This window comes from Oryx dammah, unplaced genomic scaffold, assembly GCF_014754425.2.
Source record: "Oryx dammah isolate SB20612 unplaced genomic scaffold, SCBI_Odam_1.1 HiC_scaffold_23, whole genome shotgun sequence".
Taxonomy (NCBI): Eukaryota; Metazoa; Chordata; class Mammalia; order Artiodactyla; family Bovidae; genus Oryx; species Oryx dammah.
The window spans coordinates 97236676-97239182 of record NW_024070207.1 but is presented as its reverse complement, the minus strand read 5'-3'; the positions used below and the strand labels follow the sequence as shown (position 1 = coordinate 97239182).

At 45.6% G+C, this 2507-nt stretch overlaps 1 pseudogene; it reads right to left on the bottom strand.

Moving 5' to 3' along the window:
- LOC120881668 overlaps nt 1–623 on the bottom strand; it is a 6764-nt pseudogene extending 6141 nt beyond the window's left edge.
- Between the last annotated feature and the right edge of the window lie 1884 nt (nt 624–2507).

The following is a 2507-nucleotide window of genomic DNA, read 5'->3' as shown; positions in this document are numbered from 1 at the left end:
AAGGCTTTCTTATCTCTCCCTGCTATTATTTGGAACTCTGCATTCAGATGCTTATATCTCTCCTTTTCTCCTTTGCTTTTTGCTTCTCTTCTTTTCACAGCTATTTGTAAGGCCTTCCCAGAGAGACATTTTGCTTTTTTGCATTTCTTTTCCATGGGTATGGTCTTGATCCCTGTCTCCTGTACAATGTCACGAACCTCCGTCCATAGTTCATCAGGCACTCTGAAATCAGATTGATTATATTCTTTGCAGCCAAAGATGGAGAAGCTCTATACAGTCAGCAAAACCAAGACCAAGAGCTGACTGTGGCTCCTCAGATCATGAACTCCTTATTGCCAAATTCAGACTTAAATTGAAGGAAAGTAGGGAAAACCACTAGACCATTCAGGTATGACTTAAATCCCTTATGATTATGCAACGTGCTTATGGTTCCCAAACATCCTCTGTTCTTCCCTGACACCTTTGTGCTAGAATGCCCACTCCTGACCCCCTTTATCTTCCCTTCATCTTGGCTGTCTCCTTACCTTCATGTGACACTCATACAAAGATGTAAGGAAGAAATATGGAATAAAGATGTTCTGAGACTGTAAAGATTGAAAACCACCAGCCCCGGGCCTAGTCATCATGCCATTTACAAAGCAAAATGAACAGGAACATGATTCCCTGCTAGTTTAATTCTGTGCTATAAATAAAACTTCATTGAAGACATTAACAATCTTGCATAACCATTTAAGGAAATGAAAAGGAGCAAGAGGAAACTCAAATTTCAGCTGCATCATGTGTGGTTGCCCAACAAAAGGTACTGAGTAGGTACTGAGATTCACGGAATCCCCTGTTGTCATATGAAATGTTCCAACAACTTTAATTAACTTTACAAATCAAGTTAGCATCTACCCTCCTCTTAGACTTGGGAACAAACTAATGAATATGATGTGCAGGTAGCGGAATGAAACGTATTTTTGTCTCTCATAAAGAATCCTTTTTCATTACTAGGGTCATATCTTGAGATTCAGGGCAAATCTGAGTTCATTTAGTGCAGAGAAAGTATGTCAGGATTTGGATATTATAGATTTAAATCATAAAACAAAAGTACCTTGAGTCTCAGTATTAATATAAGCTTGCAGTGATACATAGAGGAGACATTTCCAATACCCAAGAGGTCTTGAGCAAATAAAATTGGGACTCAATCATTGGTGCTGTTATGGGAGACATATGCAGAACAGAAGTGTTCAAGACTTTGACATCTCCGTAAGATGGCAGAGGAATAGGACAGGGAGACCACTTTCTCCCCCACAAATTCATCAAAAGATCATTTGAACGCTGAGTAAATTCCACAAAACAACTTCTGAATGCCAGCAGAGGACATCAGGCACCTAGAAAAGCAGCCCATTGTCTTCGAAAGGAGGTAGGAAAAAATATAAAAGATAAAAAGAGAGACAAAAGAGGTAAGGATGGAGCTCCGTCATGGGAACAGAGTCTTAAAAAGGAGAGGTTTCCAAACACCAGGAAACACCCTCACTGCCGAGTCTGTGACGTGCCTTGGAACCACAGAGGGCAACATAACCAGGAGGAAAAATAAATAAATAATTAAAACCCACAGATTACATGCCCAACAGTAACTCCCCAGTGGAGAAGCAGCACAGACGCCTGCACCCACCACTAGCAGGCAGGGGCTGGGCAGGGAGGTGCAGTCTGCATTGCTTAGAATAAGGACCGGGCCTGAATGCCCCGAGGGCAATCTGAGGCTGACTTGAGATAGCAAACCAGACTGTGGGAGAGCTATCTCGTGAAAAGCCCTAACCTAAGACACCTTCAGGCCCGCTCACAGACGAAGGACTGAGCAGAGCTAGCCAGCTGCGGACCGGCCCATCCCCCTCCAGAGACAGGCAGGCGAGGGCAGCCAGAGCCAGAAGGGGTCAATCACAGCCTCAGAGAGGCATTATCTACCAAACTGCAAGCAGGCTTCATTACTAACCAAGACTTCTTGGGATTCTGGACGGTCGACATCCACCTGAGAAGGTGCACCAGTTGTACACCCAGAAAACCGAGCCGCAGGGACTGGGGAGGCAATAAATCACAGCGACCATGCTCGCCAAACACCTGGTCACTCAAGCTGCTAGGACCTGGGAAGGGCACAGAACGCAGGCCCAACCGAGTCTGTGCCTTTGAGGTCTACCCGAGTACCTGAACCTGAGCGGCTTAGACCTGGGAAGTGCATACAGCCCAGGGCCAGCCTCAGAGAGTTCCCGGCAGAGCAACCTAGAGCCTAAGCAGTGTAGACAGGGAAAGCACACATGCCATGAGTTGGGGCAAACCCAGTGTGGTTGAGACACTGCGAGCACATGCCAGTGTTATTTGTTTGCAGCGTACCTCCCTCTCCACAGCACGACTGAACAAGTGAGCCTAAAAAAGTGTCCACCACCGCCCCCTTGCATCAGGGCAGAAGTTAGACACTGAAGAGACCAGCAAACAGAAGAAGCTAAAACAGAGGGAACCTACTTGGAAGT